The 24,784-nt window shown below is 39.4% G+C and overlaps 1 long non-coding RNA gene across 1 annotated transcript; it reads left to right on the forward strand.

Annotated features, from left to right (window-relative positions):
- The first annotated feature begins 273 nt into the window (after positions 1-273).
- LOC144592704 (uncharacterized) lies at positions 274-21,117 on the forward strand. Its single transcript, XR_013547172.1, has 3 exons — positions 274-551; positions 13,725-13,910; positions 20,802-21,117. It is a non-coding gene; the product is annotated as an uncharacterized LOC144592704 (long non-coding RNA).
- The last annotated feature ends 3,667 nt before the right edge of the window (positions 21,118-24,784 follow it).

Genomic DNA, 24,784 nt, shown 5'->3' on the forward strand with positions numbered 1-24,784 from the left:
ACGGAGCAACATGATTGGCTGCTAGCTACGTCAGTCTGGGCGGGGGCGGGGATGGGAGGCGGAGATATGCGGCTCTGCAGCAGCTGATTGGTCAGTGGCGCCGTCACTCAGGCGGGGGCGGGAGCGAGGGAGTGACGGTTGGGGCCTAGGTGATATTTTTGTTGTGAGGAGAGACGACAGTTTGGAGAGAGAGAGAGAAAAAAAAAAAACACTGGAGGGAAAGAAAAAGGTCAAACGAAAGACGGAGGCGGATCGGGGACAGATGGACGGGATCAGACAACTGGGAGCGTAAAATAAAGTTACAGCCTTTAATATATGTTTAAGTTGACACTGTTTGCCGGTGGAGCTGGTGGGTGGAACGGGAGCGGGAGCGGGCGGACGGGCTGACGACCGACCGACCGACCGCCGGCCGGCCGGCCCCGGTGGCAGCTGCAGGACCGGCTGCCTCTTCACCAGGGGCCTTCGTTAGGGACCGGGTTCATGTTTCTGTGACCCCGTGGCGGCGGGGATCGCGTTAACTAACCCCCCTCCTCCCCCTCCTGTCTGTCGGGGTAAGAATCTGTTCATTTTACATCCAGTATCCTCTGATGTTTGTACCAAGAATTTTGCCCGGAATAAACAGCGGTATTTCATGGTGATTTGCAAATATTTAAATGCAAGTTCATTTGCAATGTAAATGATTCGGACAGTACAAATCAGAACCGTATTAGGGAATTTCTATTTATTTTTGTTGAATGTTTTAGTTTTTAAAGTTTAGTTTCAATATTTACTTTCCCGCCTATCCAAAAGTTATTGATGGAAGGGCGAGTTTTTAAATTTAGAATTTCCATAAATTCTGGCTCTGAAGTGGCAACTGTTTGTCATTAGCAGAGATTTCATAAGCCTGCTCTTCACCCATACTTTTTAACCTACTTTTGCTCAAACTTCTTCCCCGTGCTGCAGTTGGGGAATTTGTCAGGTTACATTTTGATTTTGACTGGCTGTTGATTCTTCATGTCCGTGAACTTGAATCTGATTTTGGTAACATTAGCATAGTTTTGATTTTAGAGAACGCCACTTGGGTGCGATCTCTTTAGGTCTGAAATTTAGCAGTTGCCTGTGGAGATGTTCCAACTAGTCACATCCCTAGATCAATTTGATAAGGTAGGAATTTCTACTTGTTTATCTTGGAAGGCAGGTTATTTGATAATCGCAAAGAAGGCAGGAAATGATTCTAGAAATATTTTGCCCTTTCCCATTTAAACACGGGCAGTTCATTTACGTTTCCCTTTTGCACATTGGAAATTGCTTGTAATATTTAGGCTTGGGGGTCTGAAGCTTTTATGACTTTGAGAAAACATTGTCACTTAAAATCTGTGAGGTTTTGAATATATTTGCACAAAATTATATTTACAATACAATGGGTATTACTTTTTGAGACTTTATTTTGAATCTTGTTAAATGTCAAAAATTCTAAATAGGGGTTATATTCATAATCTTGGCTAGTGTGTTTATTTTTCTCTTTATTGTATATCCAGTCTATTTGAATAAACATATAAATCCTTAGTATAAAAGTATAGTAATGTTCAATGTTGAATTCTTCACACTTTGGAGATACTTTTTCAGCTTTCAGGAAAGTATCTTAATTCCTATGTGTCAGCCTTTGATCTGTGGCTAAATGATTATGTTCTCGGAGGCTGTAGTTTCATTCTCCGTGCTATTGATTTAAGTGCATGGGTTGACTTTGTGTAGTACTGAGATTTCATTTCTTTCAGATGAGATATTAAACCTGGGTTCAACTTTCTTTAGGATGGTTGCAAAATAAACTTTTTCAGGGTTTAAAGGAGTTTTACTGGTATCCTAGTAAATGTTTATTCCCCAATAAATTGCAAAGGAATTGTTCAGTTGATCATACGTACTTCAATTTGTTTGTGGAACTCGTATGGAAATTGTATGTTTTATTTCCTTTTATGTCCATGATTAGTATTTTTCAAAGGTATTGCATAAAACTGAGGCACTTTTGGATGGTTCATGACCGTGAAGGCTGCAACAACTTTTGGAATCATTACTACTATTACCCACCATTTTAAAATACTATACTTTTTCATTTCTGGCATTGAGGATTTAGGGAAATTATGGGGAAAAATATTTGCCCTAAACCATTTGAGTCATGATGCAATTAAGTTAAATAGACACCATTTCTCGATTTTTTCCAATATGTGTACTAGCTGGATTTTCTTCTGGGATTTGTGTAACTGGAAATCTTTTTTCTATTTATTGTTTTCACTTTTCTGCATTTATGCCTCTTTCTCAAATGTTTGTAATTCACTCATAGTTTATAGTATATAGTTTACTCTCTAACCAAGCAACTATTATTTTAACCAGATAATGGTCATCATTTGAATAGGTTGAAAGGAAAAATAGTGAGAATCAAGATATTGGCCTTATTGAAGTTAAATGCAGTTATGGGAAGAAGCAATGACAGGAGGAGGCCATTAAGCTAATAAAAAAATAATGTGATTCCTTTTTTAAAAAAAGGAAAATGTTCAACCACTAAATTTGATCTCTTTAAAAATAATGTATTAATTGGAAGTCATTGGTAGTTTCAAAAGTAAAGATCCTGTTGGTCCTTCCTTGGAGCATGGAATTCCAGTGTAGGAAGGAACAGCAAATGCTGGTTTACACCGAAGATAGACACAAAATGCTGGAGTAACTCAGTGGGACAGGCAGCATTTCTGGATAGAAGGAATGGGTGACGTTTCGGGTCGGGATCTTTCAGTGGATTTGTGGGCTCAAAACTTCTCAGATTGCAGCAGGAGCATGACATTTTTGAAATGTCTGGTTTTCGAGAAGTAATCTCCAGGGCTTTCTGAGGACATTGTGTAATTCTAATGTTCTCATAAAGTGGTTAAATTGCATGCTATTAACATGGAGGGCGGGCGGGGTATTTTCTGGGTATCTGAAAATTTGCAAAATATCTGCCCACTTAAATAAGCTTTGAAACCAGCATACCAGGGAACATGTTGTACAGCAGGTGATGCGGGTTTCCACAGTGGACGTCAGCATCCTTAATGAAGAAGAAATTAATATCTTGAAGATTTTGTAATGGATTTAATGATTTCTGATCTTTTCGCTGTCATATATGACATGTCAAGAGTGTTTTATGGTCATATGTCCCAGATAGAACAATGAAATTATTACTTGCTGCAGCACAACAGAACATGTAAACATAGTACACTGTAAACAATATGATAAACGAGAAATGAAAAAAAGTTCAGTGTGAAAATATACACATACTCACAAGTACACGCTTTTTTAATATATATTTATATATATATACACACACTCAAAACAAACAATAGCAATGCAATAATAATAATAATAATAGTCTATTGTAGTTCAGAGCTTATTTGAGATTGTAGTGTCTGATGGCTGTAGGGAAGAAGCTGTTCCTGGACATTAGAGTTTTCAGGCTCCTGTACCTTCTTCCTGATGGCAGTGGTGAAATGAGTGAGTGTGTGGCCAGAATGGTGTGGGTCTCTGATGATGCTGGCTGCCTTTTTGAGGTAGCGACTCCGATAAATCCCTTCGATAGTGGGGAGGTCAGAGCCGGTGATGGACTGGGCAGTGTTCACAACCTTTTGCAGTCTTTTCCTCTCCTGGACATTCAAGTTGCCGAACCTGGCCATGATGCAACAAGTCAATATGTTCTCTACAGTACACCTGTAGAAGTTCAAGAGAATCCTCTTTGACATACCGAATCTCCTTAATTGTCTCAGGAAGTAGAGGCGTTGATGTGCTTTATTTATAATTGCATCAGTGTGCTGGATCCAGGAAAGATCTGCGGAAATATGCACCCCCAGAAATGTGAACATTTTGACTCTCCACCATCGTTCCGTTGATATAAACAGGATTGTGGGTCCTCACCCTTCCTCTTCCAAAGTTCATAATCAGTTCATTGGTTTTACTGTTATTGAGACCCAGGTTGTTGTGCTGGCACCATTTGGTCAATCGGTCGATCTCACTTCAATTCTCTGACTCACCATCTGTAATTCGTCCAACAACGGTGGTGTCGTCGGCGAACTTGAAGATGGAGCTCACACTATGTCCGGCTACACAGTCATGAGTATAGAGTGAGTAGAGCAGGGGGCTGAGCATGCAGCCTTGAGGTGCTCCTGTACTGATCGTTAATAAGGAAGAAGTATTTCTGCCAATTCGTCTGGAATACATACAAGTTTTTCTTGCATCAGCTCTATACTCATAAATTGATTTCTCAGTTTTAGAGACCTGGAATTGTTTTTATATACTAGAAAATAATAACCTGCAATGGTGTTTAGACTCTTAATGTCACTGGAAACATCTTAACTTTCACCTTTGCTGTACGTTCTTGCCTGAGACCATGAATATCCCTTAAAACTCACTTGTATGTAGCACAATGTTTTGCTTATTTTGGAAAGAACAGCTGTCAGTATCATTGCTGTATATATTTTAGAAAGCTTTAAAGGTGAAAGTCAGTGCGATTTACTTTTTGAAGCATCTGTTTTACAGAAACAATAAGCCCCTCAGCTGCAAGCCTATATGGTAGGGTTTGTAGTTTGGGTAATTTGGCGATATGGGTTTGCTAAAGCAACTCGAGTGAAGTGGGAACAGTTGCGGCATTCTTAAACCATTCATTTTGGCAAGTAGACTCATTTGCTGTTTCATACTTGGTGCCAGAGATGGGATTCACTTTCATTATTACAAAACAAGCAGATCAGTAACAGAAAATATCCAGGTAACGTGAGAGGAGGAAGAAGTAGCAGTATAGAGGCACAGTTGAGCTTTCAGATTTCAAACCGATTTTAATCTGACTATGATTAAAATATTCCAACTGCTTTCTGACAGAAATTCATTATGTTCCTTAAGGATAAAATATATACGACAAATGGTGACAAACACAGAAGGCTTTTTTTTGCATTTGCAGAGAATGGTTTGCAAAATTGCAGTAATAGCTTGAGTGCTTGGAATTCAGAGGCTTGTGCTTCAGGGTCTCATTTAATGTTTAATATATTTCTTAGTTTGATGAAGAACTATAATGGCAGGTGAATACAAGTTAAACAATAATGGAATAGAAAGGATCAAGCACATTATCCAAAGTTTGTAGCACAGTGGAAAGGAGGGAAAAGCCTTTATTTTAAAGAGCCTTGTATGACCTCTGGATTGTTTCCCATCTGATTAAATTTTACTGCTGCCATTGCTATTATGTTGGTAAATATACCAACTAATTAGTGTAAAATCAGGTCGCAAAGCAACAAATTATGTGGAGCAAGGCTGTAATAAATGCCTTGCAATTCATCTACCCAGTACCCAAAGAAGCAATGATGTGCAGATAAAATCATATTATTGTTGTGTTGCAAATTTATTCAAAAAGGAAAAGGAAGCATATGTAAGAATTGGGAAGCTGAAAGTGGACAGACCTTTGGGGAATATAAAGGGAGCAGAAGAGATCTTGACCGAGGAATCGGCAGGGCTGAAAGAAGCCATAAATGTCCTTGGCGAGTAGGATTAACGAGAATCCTATGACATTTTATAACTGCATTAAAAATAAGAGGGCAACTAGAGGCGGACGACTCAAGGACAAAAGTGGAATTTATGCCTGAATTTATATGGGTGAGGTACTAAATGAATACTTGGGTATTCACTAAGAAAACATGGAGGATAGTAAGATCAGGAAGGGTATGCTTATATTCTAGGGCACCTTGATATCAAGAAGGAGGAGATATTGGTCTTTTGAAGAATTTTAGGGTGGATCTGCTCGCATCTGGAAAAGCCTAATCTTGAAGGTATTCAACATGGCTTTGTGCAGGTGCATTGCAAACTTGATAGAGTTTTTTGAGGAGGTGACAAAGATAATTGATGAATACGTGGAGTTTAGAAAAGTTTTTGACAGGATCCCTCGTAGGAGGCTGAACTAGTTTAACATACATGTGATCACATGTATGTTAAACTAGTTCAGCCTCCTACTAGAATTATTAGATTGGATTCAAAATTGGCTTAGCCACAGAAGTCTGAGAGCACTGCTGGATTGGTATTTTTCTGAGGTCTGTAACTAGTGGAGTTCCTCAAGAATCAAAGATAGACACAAAATGCTGGAGTAACTCAGCGGGACAGACAGCATCTCTGGAGAGAGGGAAGGGATGACTTTTAGGGTCGAGTCCCTTCTTCAGACTAATGTCGAGAGTAGGTGGTACAGAGATAAAATGTAGTCGGAGACAGTAAGACTGATAGGAGATCTGGGAAGGGGGAGGGGATGGAGAGAGAGGGAAAACAAGGGCTACTTGAAGTTGGAGAAGTCAATGTTCATACCGCTGGGGTGTAAGCTACCCAAGCGAAATATGAGGTGTTCCTCCAATTTGCACTGTGCCTCACTTGGACAATGGAGGAGGCCCAGGACAGAAAGGTCGGTGTGAGAATGGGAGGGGCAGCTAAAATGTTGAGCAATCGGGAGGTTAGGTAGGTTTAGGCGGACTGAGTGGATGTGTTCAACAAAATGATCGCCGAGCCTGCGCTTGGTCTCGCCGAAATATCAATTCAGTGACCTTTGGTTTGTGATGTATATAAATGACTTGGACGAAAATGTAGATACACTGATTCGTAAGTTTGCAGATGACACAAAAAATAGTAACTGCCTGGTAGCTTTAACATTAACCATAAGGAAATGTTTGAAAGATTGGTAATGGCCAACATCTGCGCTTGACTTTGGGACTGCTTGCAGTTTGCATATGGGGAAAAGTAGGTCTGTAGTGGATGCCATCTCTCTTGCATTACAGGCAGCCCTGGATCAGCTTGACAATAAGAACACCTATGTCAGAATGCCGTTCTGTGACTACAGATCAGTCTTCAACACCATAATACCAAAAAGACCTTTGCTTTGGTTCTCCACCTGCATAAAACGTCTGGACTTCCTGATCAGCAGACCTCCGTTGCTTCGAATTGATCATAGCATTTCTTCCACCATGAGTCTCAATACTGGTGCCAACTAAAGGTTGTGTGCTCAGTCCCTTGCTCTACTCCATGTTTTACCGTAACTATGCAGCCTACATTGAACACAACATTATCTTCATCAGTTGAACTGCTGTAGAGATTGTTGACAGCTTCACTTTCCTCAGCATTAGTATATCACCAGCAACCAAACTGATCACTACACATTGATATGGCGATCAAAAAAGTACATCAGCGTATTTGCTATCTCGGGGATCCGAGAGGATTCAACATGATCACAAGGATTCTCTCAAACTATAGAAGGTATTCTAACTATGTGCTATAGAAGGTATTCTGAAACAGTGCATCGCAGCCTAGTGTGGCAACGAATCTGTACTTCACGGCCTGAACCTGCAGAGAGTGGTAAATATAGCCCAGTCTATCACAGGTTCGTCAGTTTCTTCCATCCAGTCCATCTTCACAATGCATTGCATAAGGTGGGCTGGAAGTATCGTCAAGACAGATACCAGCCATCCTAGCCATTTTCTCTTTGCTATTCTACATTCTGGAAGTTGATACAGGAGCATTAAAGTTCAGATGTCCAGACATAAGTACAGCCTTTTTACCCCCCCCCCCCCTTTACTCTCCTCCTGGCTGTCAGACTTTTGAAGCACTCACCTCTTTCACAGAGACCTCCGTTGCTTAGATCTCCCCGGGTTACCAAACACTTTAATTCCCATTCCCACACTGACCTTTCGGCCCTGTGCCTCCTCCATTGTCAGAGTGAGGCCAAACCCAAATTGGAGGAACAGCACCTCATATTTCGCTTGGGCAGCTTACAACCAAGCTGTATGAATATTAATTTCTTTAACTTCATGTAATCCTTGCATCCCCTCTCCGTCCCTCCCTCACCCAAGTCGTTACTAGTTTCAAAGTTGTCTTGTTGAGTCTCATTGGCTGAAACTCATTTTCACCTAACGCACAGCTAACAATGGACTGTTTCCTTCTTCATTGTTACTTTTTTGCATATCTTCCATTCATTTGCTCTATATCTCTCTATATCACTGTCTATATCTCTCATTTCCCTTTCCCCTGACTCGCAGTCTGAAGAAGGGTCTCGACCCGATACGTCACCTATTCCTTTTCTCCAGAGATGCTGTCTTACCTGCTGAGTTACTGTTGCTTTTTGTGTCTACCTCTTTCATACACCCATTCCGGAGGTGCTGGAACATACTCTTACTCTTAACTCTACCTCATTTGGTTATTTTGTTATTGTACTTTAATTTTTGTTGCATTTCTTCAGTTTGCACTGTAATCTTGCACATTCTGTTGCTTTGCACTTATTGTCATATTTATATGTTGTATTTATCATACTGTTACTGTATACTGTTTACTCTTTCAGCGTCGTGTGAACAAGGAATTTCATTGCACCCTGGTGTATATGGCAATAAACCAACTTCAAATCAGAACTGTGGATAGTGAGGCAGGTTGTCAAAGGATTCAACAAGATCAATAACTATAACAAATATGGCCAGGAATGTGGTAGGTGGAGTTTAATCTGGACAAGTGTGCAGTGTTGTTGTTTGGGAGCTCAAATGCAAGAAGAGAGTATACAATAAATCACAGGACCATAGGGAGCATTCATGTACAAAGGGATATTGAGCTACAGGTCCATTACTCCCTAAAAGTACCAACACAAGTAGATAATGTAATTAAGAAGGCATATGCCATGCTTGCCTTCATTGGTTGGGGTGTTAAGTACGAATATCAGGGCATCATGTTGCAGCTGTGTACAACTTTTGTTTGTCTCCATTTGGAGTAAGGTGTGAAGTTCTGGTTGCAGTATTACAGGGAGGATGTGGAAGCTTTGGAGAGAGTGCTGAAAGGTTCACCAGGATATTGCCTGGACTAGAGAGTATTGGCTGAAAGGAGAGATCGGACAAACTTGGATTGTTTTCTCTGGAGTGTCAGATTCTGAGGGGTGACCTGATATGTGTACAACATTTTAAGATGCATAGATAGGATAGACAATCAGAGTCTTTTATCCAGGGTGGAATTGTCAAAAATTAGAGGGCATAGCTTTAAGGTGAGGGGGGGAGGGTAAATTTAAAGGAAATTTGTGAAGCATTCTATTTTGCACAGAGTATAAGTTGTGTCAAACATGCAACCGGAAGAAATGGTGGAAGCAAATACAATGGTAATGTTTAAGAGGTATTTAGACAGACATGAACAGGCAGAGAATGGGGGGATATAGATCATGTTCAGACAGATAGCACATAGAAGAGTACAACCCAGAAAAAAAGCCCTTCGGCCTATAATATCGATGCCGAACATAGTGCCAAGATACATTAATCTAATTTGCCTAGGGGTGCTCCATACTTCTCCATTTCCAGCATATCCACGTGTCCATCTCTAAGCTTCTTAAATGCCACCATTGTATCTGCTTCCACCGCCACCACTGGCAGTGCGTTCCAGACATCCATCACTATGTAAAAAAAAAATGACCCACACATCTCTTTGAAACTCTGTCCTTCTCCTTAAATCTATGTCCTCTATTGCTATTAATTATTAACTAATTAATGCAGTTAAATTAGCCTCATAGCCAGCACAGACATAGTGGGTCAAGAACCTGTTCCTGTACTGCACTGTTCTATGTTCTTAAGTCATTTTTGTGTTCACTTGCATGACTAAATCGCAAACATTTTTCCAACAATCTGTTTTGAATGTTCCAATGGCATTGATATTTAGACAAAATTCAAAATATATTTCTGGCAAGAACTTTGGTCAGATTAATTTGATTCACGACTGGTGCAGTGCACTTACAGTTGAACTAGATTTTAATAATGTTGAACTAAATGTTTTGCAAGGGTTGGATACCCCTGTCTTGCATTCATAGATTGAATCCTATATGACACACTTCGGGGAGGGGAGAAACCTATTCTGGTACATATTTTAGATGCCACTTTGCTATTCACTGCTTCATTGCAATAGTTCATTTTGAAAACTGGGGATCCTTCCATTTTGATAAATGCATCATTTGCATTCACATTTTAAAAGGATATTGAGTACATTGCAAGGCTCCCAAAAGTGCACGTGTTCATAGAGGGATTTTTTTGCCTTGAATATGAGTAGAGTGTGTCATTCAGCTCCTCAAACTTGCTCTGCCATTTAACAATATCATGGGTGACCTTGAATCCAATTTTGGTTTCCTGCCCTATTCCCTTAAACCACAAGAACCAAAATCCAAAAATGTACCAATCTAGAATGTCCTCATCCCTCTTGGGTAAACAATTCCATATTTTCCGCCATGGATGCTTTTTATATACATTGGCTTGAGGGTACGATACGTTTGAATTGTGATTAGATCTTTCAAGAGGGAATTCCTAAGGTCAAAATTGTGAGGAACGGTACCGCTTATGCAGAAAATAAACTACTGTTTCTGAGGCATAATGGTGTTATGTGAGGGTTCCTACTGGTGTTTTACAACTGATGTTATAATAATTTTGTGTTTTTTTAAAAAAGGAAAGACAGCTAACACTGTTAATGATGAAGAGCTGGCTAGGGATATTAATAGCTGACATCTGCAGCTAAAGGGTCCAGATTGTTTGTGGAAACACTCAATTCTAACCAGTAACATTTGATGGAAGGTTTATTTGAGAGTACTAACAGTTTGCTGATTGAGAGTGGAATTGTGGGAAGATAATCTGCCAGATTGTATTTGTTGTGCCTTTTAGAAAAAATATGGGTTTTTTCCTTTTTTTTGTGTAGATGCGATACGATAGAACGTTATTTATCCCAGGAGAGAAATAGGTCTGCCAACAGTCATAAAACATAACAAGATACATGACATTTGCAATTAAAGTGATGAATATCCAGGTTTGGGGATGTGCAAAGATTGGGGATGGGAAGGGGAAGGGGAGTCAGTCTACCTCTTGACAGAAGGGGGAAGAGTTGTACAGTTTGATAGCCACAGGGAAAAAGGATCTCCTGTGGCGCTCTGTGCTGCATCTTGGTGGAACCAGTCTGTTGCTGAAGGTGCTCCAAAGGTTGACCAGTGTGTCATGGAGGGGGTGAGCTGCATTGTCAAAGATGCTCTACAGTTTGAGGAGCATCCTCCACTCCAAGACCATCTCCAGTGAATTCTTCAACACCATCCCCAGGACAGAGCCAGCCTTCCTGATGAATTTGTTAGTTCTATTGGCATCAGCGGTCTTCGCCCTGCTACCCCAGCACACGACAGCGAAGAAGATGGCACTGGCCAAAACCGATTGATAGAACATCTGCAGCATCTTACTGTAGACATTGAAAGAGCGGAGTCTCCTCAAAGTACAGACAACTCTGTCCCGTCTTGTACAATGCCTCAGTGTTCCTGGACCAGTCCAGTTTACTGTCCAGGTAAACTCCAAGGTACTTGAACTCCCTGGTAAACTGTACATCCACACCCTTGATGGAGATAGGGGACAGGGGTGTTCCTCTTCTAAAGTCCACCACTAACTCCTTAGTCTTGTCAGTGTTGAGCTGCAAGTGATTTAGTCCACACCTCTCTGCAAAATTGTTGACTACACCTCTGTATTCGCTTCCCTCTCCTCGCTGATGCAGCCCACAATGGCAGAACCATCCGAAAAGTTCTGCAGGTGGCAGGGATCCGAGTTGTATCTGAAGTCTAAGGTGTAGATGGTGAACAGGAAGGGAGAGAGGACTGGCCCCTGTGGGGCCCCTGTGTTGCTCACTACCATGTTGGACCAGGGTTGGACAACAATGGCACATGAGTTTAAGGAATATATAGGAAATGTAATGTATGTCAGACTAGTGCTTGAAGACTGAGTGAAGGAAACATTTTCAGTAAATGGAATTGAACTAACTAGGCAGGAGTTGGGGAGCTGCAAATAATAAGCCTGGTCCTTGTAGTATCCAGAGATTGCAGAACAATTAATAAAGCTAAGATAAATTCCAAGCTGCACAGTTTTGCCAAATATGTTACAGTATGAATTTGAGGCCCATATAGGCAGCAAAGTGGCGCAGCGGTAGAGTTGCTGCCTTGCAATGCCAGAGAACTGGTTCAATCCTGTTTACAAGTGCTGTTTGTACGTTCTCCCTGTGACCACGTGGATTTTGTCCAGGTGCTCCGGTTTCCTATCGCATTCCAACGATGTGTAGGTTAATTGGTAAATGCCACTACTGTGTAGGATGCAAAATTGGGATAACATAGAACTAGTATATGGGTGGTCGTTGGTCAGTCAGTTCCGTTGGGCCGAAAGGCCTGTTTCCACGCTATATCTCTAAACTAAACTAAATGTGGTAACTTTAGCATGTACCTATTGCTCTGCTATTAAATCCCCACAACCTATGCACTGAGTTAAGTCTCGTCTGGTGTGGTCGAATATCAGATTGTCATAGAAGGAAGAAGAGATTCAATTAAATTTAGAAAGACAATAAATGAGACAAATTTTATTTTTCTATTTTTTCAATTAAATCCAAATATTTATCTTCCATTAAATACATTGAGATATAAATTCTAGTATCTATTGATCTATTGAATGCTCAAAGAAAGGTGTCTTAAATTGTAAACTCTCTCCTCTCTTTTTGTTTACAGGCTGAAAGATCTGCATGCAAAAATCCTATAATTTATCTTGTCTGAATTCTAAATTGACATTTTGTCCTCTAGAGCTACTATAGGCATGAGCCTTTCACCTAAGTTTTGAATACCTTTTAAAAGTTCCATTGCTGTCCGTTAAAATTACTGACATTACATCAATATGCTCAAATAGATTCATGTGAAATATTTGTGCTTTATCCCCGTGCTCTGCTCAAGTATTTGCTACTAACTTTTTTTTTTCATTGTACAGAAAGCAATTGTCAACTATAAGACCACAATGTGAAGAAATTGGTGCAATTTATGTGGATGTATTAAGAAAATTGCATTTAATTTTATATTAGTACAGAGCCAGTATCCTCTTTTTGCCTTGTGTTCTTTTCAGATATGTTGCAACAATACTAATATTTTGATTTCTGTGCTGACAGGAAGATTTGGGATTTAGATTTAGTATAAAGAATTATTAGATCAAATTTGTCTTTGTAAACAATTGTATTAACTTAATGTATTTGGAACTATTTATGATTTCTTTGGTATTTTTTTCTTTCATCTTATTCTGGGCAAATCTTGAAATGTTTTCCAAAAGCACACGAGAAAAAGAAGTAAAGATAGCCTCGTCCTTGCCCTGCTGTTTAGTAAGATCCCAGCTGACCTCTTGCCTCAGCATCACTTTATTGTACCAATTTTATTTCCTTTGATTCCTATAACATCTAAAAAGCTAAACAACCATGTTTCCATCTTTATTTTCTTATCGTCTGGTCTTTAGCCATGGTGTTTGGAACATCGGAAGTAAAATTGGATCTTATATGTGAGATAATGCATTTTTAGGTTGGATTATATATCATGAACTCTCATGACAAGCCCAGTGTGATAAATAGCTCAGACTAAGTCAAGCTATGTCACTTACAATTTTAGTAATATTTGTTATCTTACAAACTCATCGATGTTATCGGAATGTCCCTGACAAGGACATATACTATTTCTGGTGCATATTTTTATATACCATAACTTTGGTAGACTAATGACACCAAGGATCTACCAATACTTAGTCATTGGTAATTTATTCACTCCTGAGTTAGATGTTATCGATTAGCAACTCATAGTCTAAATGTGATGATTTAATTGCTTCAAAAAGAGAATCCCTTTCTGGCGTTTCCTTTTAACTTGTTTTTAATCTGCTTTACATCTTCAGGTATTGCAAAAAGATCTTGGGCCATTTCTGGAGAAGACCTAGAAGTTTTATTGCTGTCCTTGCTAATATTTATTCCTCAGTATACTGTCAATCAAGATAAGTTAACTGGTGATTTATTTATTACTCTACTCAAATTAATTGCTGCAGTTTAGAAATAATTTACCTTTGAATACAGGCAATATGAAGGTAAGTATGTCAATGTGTGCTTTTTTACCTAATTGTTTTTTAAAAATTTGCTTTCTCTGCTTTATTGTCAACTAAATATTGGGTCTTCAAAAAGGTTCCAGAATCTTTTTAAAAGATGTCCACTCAGTATGGGCCATGATCCAGGTTTCTGGCCTTGACTAACTAAAAGCTTTATTTTTAATTCATTAGTTAGAAGTGTTTTCAGTCTTTTTGTGCTTCCTTCTCTTGTGCAATGCTTTACTTGCTTCTGATAAAATGTGAACCATTATTCAGATACTTGTATATCTCTGCAGCTGCGCACAGTTGCTTATAACCGTAGCTTGATTAACAATACTGTGAAATTATCTTAAAGTGTTTGTGATTTTCGTTTGTAAACTCTGCCCTTTTTATGCACTTTACATGCTAATAATGTGAGCTCGAGGTTGTTTTCTGCTTGACTAGCATGATGCGGAGAAGACTATATTTAAAATCTAAAGACCAGTCGACCTAACATTCCTATAAATCCCAATATAATTGGGAAGCTAGATTTAAATAAGTAGGCATTGAAGGAATTACAAGAGATTCAAAAAGATACAAAAACTAAATATGATTGGAACATATGATCAAAAAAACAATTATTTTGATTAAAGTTGCTCTGATATGTTACCTGTTATTGCACCTAGCCATTCGGTCTACACTAGCCACGATAGCTAATTTCTTTCATATCTGGAATTGTACCTAACATATGAAAGCCAAAACTTGTTCTGAGATTTTGGACTCACAGGAATTCTTCCGTTTCAGCGATGATCCTCCATCGTAAATGCAGAAATGGAGTCATTATGGTACAATTTCCAATGCACTGCACCAGTGGAGGGATTATGGAAGTGATGGATTCAATCCAATATACGGCTTGCCTCTCTAGCATAGCTTATGAGAACTGTAGTGGAAAACTAACAATTAGCTGGGTTGAAGAATTATATTAAGAATTGAACAGTTGATTGATTGGAGCTGCTTTAACTTAATGATCACTTCTCAGATGTGATTATATTGTTTACTATCTGCAGGCTGAATTACGACATTTCACTAAATGTATTTGAATTGTACCTCCCAACTCTGTAGTTAATTACGAGAAAAAAATAAGGTGACAGTTTCTAATATGGTCTCTTCCACATCAGCACAGTATCCTGATTTGAACACATTGCTATATTTTTATTTAGCCAATTTCTTGCCTAATTCATTTATGGCATATGATTGCCACAAGTAAGCCAAGGATTTAAGATGGGATAAACAGTAACTCGTCCAAAGATTGCCATTCCACTGAGAAATATATAGTTGGCTTACATTCTTGGGACGGGGTGGGAAGGAAAAATTTGCAATGAATTTCAATTCTGGGCATTCAGGGTTTTTTTAGGAGAAGTTATTGAACATATAGTGTTATGGTATATATTGGATTGAATTTGATTATCACGGCTCTGATTGTTAAACAACGGCTTGAAATTACCTGTGTATGAAGGAACTGCAGATGCTGGTTTAAACCAAAGATAGACACAAGATGCTGAAGTAACTCAGTGGGACAGGCAACATCTCTGGAGAGAAGGAATGGGTGACATTTCGGGTAGAGACCCTTCTTCAGACTCAAGAGTCTCGACCCGTAACGTTGCCCATTCCTTCTCTCCAGAGATGCTGCCTGTCCCGCTGAGTTACTCCAGCATTTTGTGTCTATCTTTGCTTGAAATTACCTTTTGTTTCTCATTCAAATGCCAACAACCCTCAAGCATACCATGTGTTAAATTCATACCACTTTCAAATGCAAAGAATTAATTTGAAAATAATTTCAATTAATTTCAGATGAGGGCTTTTCACACCATTTTTATTTTGCAATCTCTGCATCTTTGATTGCAATATTATCATAGTTGCCAAGGACATGCATTTCATCTGTCTTTAATATGTCATGGTTGTGATAAAACATTTTTCTTAAAATTGAAGCCATTGTTTGGCCCTCCACCTGCTATTAGAAGAGAGTCTGTATGTTGTTTGTTTCTCCTTTCTTGAGATTGTTTGTTTGAATTTTTTTATAAAGGAGCTCTCACAGATTGAATATTCTGCTAAAGGGGGCCATTTGGTTTATTTTTTTCCTTGCGACGAATCTTAGATATGTGCATTTGATCCCATTACCCCACCCTTTCCCTGCAGCCCTTTTTGGAATAAACAAATTTATTTGCTTCCCTTTGGGCTCAGACTTGCATTCAACTATTTCTCCTAGGAATACCATTACACTCTTCCCTATCGTTCTTATTTGTTCTTTCTGCACTGTCTTAAGTTTAAACCCTATAGTTAAAGACAAATTGACCAATAAAATGGTTATTTCTTGCATAATGCAACTCAACTTCAGAGGCTTGATTAATCTTGATTCTGGTGCTGCTGCTGTAGGTTGAATAATTTCCAAACAGTTCTGAAGATTAGCTCCATTCTCACAGTAAATGTATTGGAGGTTAGCAGCAACATTGCAGCAAAGAAAGATTGAAAAATGTGTTGAGGCAATGATGCAGTTTTTTTAATACCAGCCTACATTGACAATGCTACTGCCTTGTAATGGCTGCTGCACTGCATTTTTCTTGGGGTTGTTGGGTGAAAATGATGTCCGAATTGGGTCTGGATGGATTAAATCCATATTTGAGGAGTGTTTTTTCAGTCAGAGGTAGCAGATATTTAAGGATAACATTGGCAATGACTCTCCCTGTTGCAGATAGTAGGATGGTAGTTACTGTGGCCAGATGTGTCTATCCTTGAAGGTGATCGTTATTACAACATTTTGGCAACCCCTGGAAAATCATCATCTTCCCAAATGTGGCCAGTGAGGCAATGAATATTCACTAAAATTTTTCACTGCTGAATCTTAAGATTTCAGCAGCAATTCTGCCACCCCCAGCATCTAGTTACATCTCAATTGTGATATGGAATTCTTAATTTCTTGTTCATAAAGGTGGCGAGGGTCATCTAGATAAGTTATTGTGGGATGGAGTTCCTGGTTGCTAATGTGATTGAGCACGTCTTTCATATTTCCTATATGGCAAATATTGATGATCTTTCTGACACGATGCATGGTCTTTCTTGACTTCACTTGAGCCTTGATTGAACCAATTGGGAGGAACTTTGAAACATCACTTTACACTTGCTCCACCGCAGAATGCAATGTTAACTGTCAATCAGATATGTTGGGCAACTAGTACTATTGCATGCCCAAAACCAGACTCTGAAACAGACATTCTATTCCAAGCTCTCTGATAGGACCAACTGGATTAATGTTAACATTCTACATGTGAGAATAAAAATGCAAATCATATTAATGTATGGTTAAATTTATGGTGCAAGAGGGAATCTTTTGCTTCATCGTTTCCTAGGACATTTTTAATGCCTTAAAAAGCTGTTTATGTGGATTGGTTGCACCATAACAGGAGTGGGGCCATTATCCTAGCAGGAAGGTTTACTGGTGCAGATAATTGGCAGAAGGTAAAACAATAGAAAAGAGGAATAAGGTGCACGAGAATGTGACTGTTACATGGGAATGGAGAAGGAAACAGGCAGTAATAACTAACAGATTATAAAGAACATGGAGGTATTTATTCACAAAATGCTGGAGTAACTCAGCAGGTCAGGCAGCATCTCAGGAGAGAGGAATGGGTGACGTTTCGGGTCGAGACCCTTATTCAGTCTGAAGAAGGGTCTCGACCCGAAACGTCACCTATTCCTTCTCTCCTGAGATGCTGCCTGACATGCTGAGTTACTCCAGCATTTTGTGAATAAATACCTTCGAATTGTACCAGCATCTGCAGTTATTTTCTTGCATAAAGAACATGGAAATAGATTACAACACATACTTAGTCTGATGAATAAAGTTTGAGTTGTAAATGCATAACGCTTTAGAATTATGATATGGGTCACAGAACATAACTGAACACAACCTAAGTCAAAAAGATTGGGAAGGAAAATGAGGATGGCAGTACTAGTGCAAGAGGTTATATTGCCAGACAGAGTATGTTCTCATGAATCTAGATATACTATTGAGGCTCTTCTGTGGGCATGAGCACTCCAACATGCAAAAGATATAGATGAGCATGTCTACAGAAAAAGTATCAGAGCACAAGAGCTATAGAGTGGTGATTTTAATTGGAACAATTTTAGAGGAAAATACAAATAAAGGGGAAGATTTTCTATATGACTTCAAGGGGATTTCCTTGTACAGTATGCTTCCCATTCAAAGTTGTCTAATTTTGGGACCAAAAGTGAGCTAAGTGAACCATGTGTAATGATGAGCATATAATTCTCACTGAAGTTAGAAAATATTTTCTGTTTGGTTTATCATAGTTCTTGGTTTATTCATTCCAATCTGTTTTATTTTATAGATGCACAGAATTGTTGCTTGAAAGGAGAAGAGAATGTTTGGGGTGATGAAATGGGCTCATGCAGCATAATAACTAGCAAAAGTCTTGAGGCTGTTTTCCTGTGTCAGCTATAGTATTGTATTGGTCAATTCTTGTCACGAATATCATGATACAGTAAAAGGTTTATGAGCTATCCTGTCAAATCATGCCTTGCATGAGTACAATCAAGTAATACACAAGTACAACAGGTAATGCAAAGAGAAAAATGTCAGAGTGCAGAATAGTGTTATCAGTGTTACAGGTACTGAGGAAATCTACAGAGCTACATTCTGTGTCTGTGAACTACATAAAATGGTAATCACTTCGTTGTTGGAGTGCTCATGCTGTAAAATGGTGCTACACATTGCAATGACTGTTCAATTAGTGTTAAGACCTTTTGAAACACTAATGAAGGCTCAAGAATTTCTCTAGAGATTTCTACTGTGTGAGCTTTCAGATTAATCGAATTGAAATTCAGCAAATGTACGTATTAGGTCGATGAGCTGACTCTGCCCTAAACGCGATCTTGGCAAGAAAGATATCGCTTATAAACAGTAACATATACAGCTTACAAATAGTTCTGATTCCTTGTAATATTTTTAAAAATTGAGTTTTAGAAATTGACTACATATATGAAAACTCTTTTTTGAATTTCACAGAAAGTGAAGACTTTGAAAATGTCAGGAAGTGCCTTACGGTTATGTTGTCTGTTCTGCTTATAATTGAATTCCAACATATTTTATGAGGATTTCACTGAATTACAATACTATATAGATAGTATTGGCAGCTCGGTGGCACAGCAACAAGAGCAGCAATCACAATGTGTTAATGACTCGGGTTCAGTCGTAAACTTTGGTGACTGTGCAGAGTTGGCAAATTTTCCGTGTGACCACGTGGATTTCTTATAGATGCTGTGATTTTCTTTCACATCCCACAAATGTTCCGGTTGGTAGTGTAAATGGCCTTTATAAATTGTTCCCAGTGTGTAGATGTGGCATAATCTGGGGATAGTTTATGGATGTGGGGGGGGGGGAAGTAAACGTGAGCTTGATGTTTTGGCCTGAACTTAGCAGGCCAAAAGGCCGATTTCTAGCCATTATGGCTCTGATTCTCTGGTATTCACAGGAGAAATGCAGGTACAACTCTTGTGGGAGAAGGGATTAATATATTTGTAAAAGTTCATGTATAACAACAATAGATTTTTATAACGCAGGCTCGGCGATCGTTTCGCTGCACACCTCCGCTCAGTCCGTCTTAACCTACCTGATCTCCCAGTTGCTCAGCACTTCAACTCCCCCTCCCATTCCCAGTCTGACCTTTCTGTGCTGAGCCGCCTCCATTGTCAGAGTGAGGCCCAGCGCAAATTGGAGGAACAACACCTCGTATTTCGTTTGGGTAGCTTACACCCCAGCGATATGAAAATTGACTTCTCGAACTTCAAATCGCCCTTGCTTTCCCTCTCTATTCCCTCCCCATCCCAGTTCTCCCACCAATCTTATTGTCTCCTACTACATTCTATCTTTGTCCCGCCCACTCCCCTGACATCAGTCTGAAGAAGGGTCTCGACCCGAAACGCCACCTTCCTTCTCTCCAGAGATGCTGTCTGTCTCGCTGAGTTACTCCAGCATTTTGTGTCTACAATAGATTTTTATATATGCTTTTAAAAATATTTCTGTGCTTGTCCCATTGTTTTACAAATTCATTTAAGGACAAGCAATCAATTTGGCATAATTGCATTTGAATTGCACAAAAAACATTTAGCTGAGAACAGTTGAGAGATCAATGCTTCCTTTAAGAAAGCATCAAGCATGCTTGACCTCCCAAAGATGCTGTTGAGTCTCTTGGTTCCCTCTCTTGGTCCTTTTTTCTGCATGTATTCATATTTTAATTCTACTGAGAGCCACAAATCTATTGAGATTTTTTTTCACCCAGAAATAATTTAATAGTTTACAGTTTGTTACTACAATCTTATTCTTGGGAAGTCCTTTGTGATTGAGGATGCCTCACTTCCACTTTGGTTTCATAGATTTTGAGAACCATAGTTCTTCCACAGATGGAATGTAGGAGTTGCTAAAGCATTTGGGGTAAGAGGATGCAGACTGACAGATAGTTTGTTATGATGGTACATTTCTCTTTCTATTTATTTGGGGCTTCCGTGTGTCCCTAATACAAAGCCACAAGATTCCCAATGCAATTACAAATGGTGGTACGCTACTCTAAGCAACCAGAGAACATAGAATAGTATAGCGCAAGAACAGGCATTTCGACCCACCATGTCTGTGCCGAAATATAATGCCAAGGTCAACTCTTATCTCCTTGCACATTATCCATATTCCTCCATTCCCTGCACATACATGTGCCTATCTAACAGCCATGGGCAAAAGTTTTCCAGAAGTCAGTGGCAATGTTGCTTGTCCTCAAGGAAGCGCATCCCCGAATTCTTTGTTCTTCAGACTACCAATCTGCCATAACAAAACTCTGTTTCTTTCAGGAGTCTGGCGTCAGGCATACAAATGGCCTGGCTTGCCAAACATGGCCTGCTCCATGTTGCACTGAGACCAACTAGAACGTCCAATGCTGGGCAAGCATTCTCTGTAGACCATTGTCACAGTGGTAAGTGCCGTTGTACCTCTTGGGGAATATAATTTTGCATTGCCCTGATGAGTTCGTCACTTCCGTGATGAGAAGTTGCTGTACTAAATAATAGTGAGATTTGAATGTAGAGAGAGAGCATGTAAGCTAATGGAAATCTTAAATGGTTAGCTGAAAATTAGCCATTTATATTGTCTTGGAATGAGTATCACTTGAATGATCTTGGCCTTTATGCAAATATGCATTACATAAAATAGCTAATTATAGCATAGTTTCCATTGGACTTGTATTTAGTTGTTCTAATGGACTTCCGAGGTGCCTTTGTTAAAATGACCAGTGGCTTTTTTCACAAACTATTAAAAACAAGGTCAGAATGGTTTCCTTCGAAACAGTGTACAAGCAACTCCTGTGTTACTGAAATTCACCTTTGTTAGATTTCACAAATCACAATGAAACATATGACATGGAATAAAATTTACTCATAGAATTTATGTGAAGTAAATATATCAACATTAAATGAAGTTTTTTATTCAACTCATTTTTTGATGCATGCACTTCATGTTACAGAAGTTTGTGAAGTGATCTGTTTACTTGAAGCACAATCCCTTTCCCCGTAATGCAGGGGTCTCGCCTTTATAATATGATTAATCCATTGTCATAAAATTGGGTAATACTAAAGCCTTGGGACTTCTTTGTGATCCAAAAGACAATGCAAATTTTCAGAATGGAAGAGTGTTGCCTACATATGGTTAGATGCCAAGCACTAGGACCTCTGGAATCAATGTGAGAATTGGGAGTAGAATGTCAACTGCTGATCAGAGGCTCAAGAGGGCCTAATAGGTAGGTGTTTTGGCCATGTTGTGGTAGTGGGGTGTGGGGGAGAGTGATCAATTAAGTGATTGGGGCCTAAGGATGGGAATATAAACCCAATATTGGAGTGGTTTGTGAATTAGGGATCTGGAGTACGATAATTTCTTGGGACTTAGTGTACTAGATGTTTGTGTTTGGTGTCAGCTATGGGAGTATTTACAGTGGTTAGTTCCATATGTGACCACACTTGAATGCAAAGATAAGTACAGAGACTTGCCTTGCATTGCATTCTTTCCAATTTACTGTTAATAAAGACCTTTCCAAAAGTGACTTGCAACTGTCAGTTACTGGTCATTTGCAGTTTGCTGTGATGCCATTGAAATATGTCAGTGATGTGATTGATGCAAGAGTGAAATGCTTTCAAAACTACCTGTTTGAATCCCTGTAACAGTTTAAATGCCACAAAAACATTGCAATGGTAATTTTGTGTTTTATCCATTCATATTGAATCCCATCATGCTGGAATATATGGGATTCAATATCTAAGGATTCAGTATCTAAGGATTCAGTATCTAAACCTATATGTTTATATAACGCACAAAATTAGTTGAACGACTCCTGTGATTACAGAGTATTAGAAAACTCCAATAATCCAACATTGTTTAGAAATTTTGATGGTCCTGTCCCTGTCTCACTCGTTAGTCCAGAACCCAAACTGGGATTCCCGAGTGTAACTGAGGCTGGAGACTGGACTATGGTCTGGTTGTGTGTTAGGAACCAGGGTTGGAGTCCACAAAACCTACCCTTTGAGAAAGCGGGTAGATTAGCAGCGGGAGCCAGGGTATGGAGTGCCTGTGTATTTCCTATCTGTTCAAATTAATTTGGTTTATCCAAAACTGTGATATACTATTATGTGATGTGTTTGTTTTTATAAAGTGAAATAATGTACATTTGTGCATTTATAGGCATACATTCAATTTGGAAAATCTGTTAGTCCAGCACCACCAAAGGCTGCTACATTATTGGAGTTTTAGAGTATTTGGTATTATTGTAAATCATGATTCAAATTTGTGTATTAGAAAATGTTAGTATTTGTATAAATATTCACTTAAGTTTTTAAATGTGGTGTTTAATTTCCTTTCAGCTTTTCTCTTTCTGCTTTAAAATTATTTGTTAAACTTGTCTCCAATTAAATATTTGGTGATTGGTTGTGGTATTACCTTGTGGCTCAGTGTCAAATTTCATTTTGGAATCTCCTGGAATATGCATGTTATGTTGCAGTTATAGTAGTGTAATAGTAGATAGAAAAATAGGCCATTCAGCCCTTCAAGCCAGCACCGCCATTCAATATGATCGTGGCTGATGATCTAAAATCAGTACGTTTAGCCCGAAGAGCTAAATCTAACTCTCTCTTGAAAACATCAAGAGAATTGGCCTCCACTGCCTTCTGTGGCAGAGAATTCCACGGATTCACAACTCTCTGGGTGGAAAAATGTTTCCTCATCTCAGTCCAAAATGGCTTACCTCTTATTTTTAAATTGTGACCCCTGGTTCTGGACTCCCCCAACATCGGGAACATTTTTCCTGCATCTATCCTGTTCAATCCTTTAAGAATTGTATATGTTTCTCTTACATTCCCTCTCATCCTTCTAAATTCCAGTGAATACAAACCCAGTCGACCCATTCTTTCATCGTATGTCAGTCCCGCCATCCCGGGAATTAACCTGGTGAACTGACGCTGCACTCCCTCAATAGTAAAAATGTCCTTCCTCAAATTAGGAGATCAAAATTGCACACAATACTCTAGGTGTGGTCTCACCAGGGCCCTGTCCAACTGCAGTAGGACTTCCCTGCTCCTAAACTCAAATCCTCTTGCAATGAAGGCCAACTTGCCATTAGCTTTCTCCACTGCCTGCTGTACCTGCATGCTTACTTTCAGTGACTGATGTACAAGCACACCCAGGTCTTGTTGCAAATCCCTTATTCCTAATCTGACACCATTCAGATAATAATCTGCCTTCCTGTTCTTGCCACCAAAGTGGATAACCTCACGTTTATCCACATTATACTGTATCTGCCATGCAGCTGCCCACTCACCCAACCTATCCAAGTCACCCTGCAGCCTCGGAGCATCCTCATCGCAGTTCATACTGCCACCCAGTTTTGTGTCATCCGCAAACTTGGAGATGTCACATTTAATTCCCTCGTCTAAATCGTTAATGCATACTGTAAATAACTGGGGTCCCAGCACCGAGCCTTGTGGCACCCCACTAGTCACTGCCTGCCATTCTGAAAAGGACCTGTTAATTCCTACTCTTTGCTTCCTGCCTGCCAACCAGTTCTCTATCCATGTCAATACCCTACCCCTAATACCATGTGCTCTAATTTTGCACACTAATCTCTTGTGTGGGACCTTGTCAAAGACTTTTGAAACTCCAGGTACAACACATCCACTGGCTCTCCGTTATCCATTCTACTTGTTCCATCCTCAAAACATTCCAGAAGATTAGTCAAGCATAGTTTCCTCTTCATAAATCCATGCTGACCTTGACCGATCCTGTCACTGCTTTCCAAATGCGCTGTTATAACATCTTTAACAATCGACTCCAGCATCTTCCCCACCACCGATGTAAGGCTAACTGGTCTATAATTCCTCGTTTTCTCTCTTCTTTCATTCTTAAAAAATGGAGTGAAATTGGCTACCCTCCAGTCCACAGGATCTGATCCAGAATTGAGAGAACATTGGAAAATGATCTCCAATGCATCCGCAATTTTTAGGACCACCTCCTTGAGTACTCTGGGATGCAGACTATTAGGCCCTGGGGATTTATCTCCTTCAGTTCCAACAGTTTACCGAACACCATTCTCCCTTCGGTTCCTCCCTCCCATGAGAACCCCTGACCCCTAGTATTTCTGGGAGATTGTTTGGTTCCGTCTTCACCAAGGAAGACACAAAGTACTCGTTTAACTGTTCTGCCATTGCTTTGTTTCCAATTATAAACAAGATCTTTAATTTCCAAGACTGACATTTCATAATCCAGAATTAAAATATGTCAGCAGCAGAGTTCATGC

The sequence above is a fragment of the Rhinoraja longicauda genome, chromosome 4 (genome assembly GCF_053455715.1).
Source record: "Rhinoraja longicauda isolate Sanriku21f chromosome 4, sRhiLon1.1, whole genome shotgun sequence".
NCBI lineage: Eukaryota > Metazoa > Chordata > Chondrichthyes > Rajiformes > Arhynchobatidae > Rhinoraja > Rhinoraja longicauda.